This window comes from Arachis ipaensis, chromosome B04 (genome assembly GCF_000816755.2).
Source record: "Arachis ipaensis cultivar K30076 chromosome B04, Araip1.1, whole genome shotgun sequence".
In the NCBI taxonomy this organism is placed as follows: Eukaryota; Viridiplantae; Streptophyta; class Magnoliopsida; order Fabales; family Fabaceae; genus Arachis; species Arachis ipaensis.
Window position 1 is genome coordinate 75,437,393 of NC_029788.2, and position 890 is coordinate 75,438,282.

The following is an 890-nucleotide window of genomic DNA, read 5'->3' on the forward strand; positions in this document are numbered from 1 at the left end:
AGTTTTTCTAAAAGAACACAGCCCTCAAAACCTCAACTAATCCGCTTCCTCCAAGTTCCAGTATTCACAATTTCGAGCTCCAATTATTTATTTTCAACCTAATACACATTCATAACACACATACACACACACACACACACACACACACACACACACACACACACACACACACACACACACACACACATATCAAGTAATTCAATAAGAATTTAGGCATGTTAAGCACTTAGGCAAACAATACAAGTCGGCAAAGCAAACAAACAAATAGATTATCCACATGATGAATGCCTATCCTATTTGGCTGTGATATCACATTGTCGGTTCAACTGCCAACCGGACACATCTCCATGGAGATGTCGCCCTTCGGTCTTATAATGGAACCCCCGAGATATCGTGCCTGGAACACGGTCCAGGATATAGTGCCTGCACACTCTAGTGATTTCAAAGGGATGTGAGTGGGATACTCTTGCCACGGACCTCACATCTCAATGTAAGCGGGACTAACCACCGCCGTTACGCCACCGCCACGACCTCGACAAGCGGGATTAACCACCGTCCTTGCCAAGTGCATAGCGTCTCAACAATCTCATGTTAAAAATATTACATCAGTGGTTTTAGAAATCATTTATTTCAGTACTCAGTAGTTCACCACCTCCACAATTTGTACCATCAATCATCAATACAATGCTCCGCCATCTCACCCAACCAAATCCATCCTCAGTACTCCAAAACCTAAGACTCCATTTTCTAAATTGATATGGAAATTCACTAAAATAATTCACTAACTTATATTTAACGATATTAGAACCTATATATTTGATAATTCTCTAAATCAGCCTTTGAAATGATTTTAGAAAGTGGGAAAACCTTTGAAAACATAGAAAAATCAT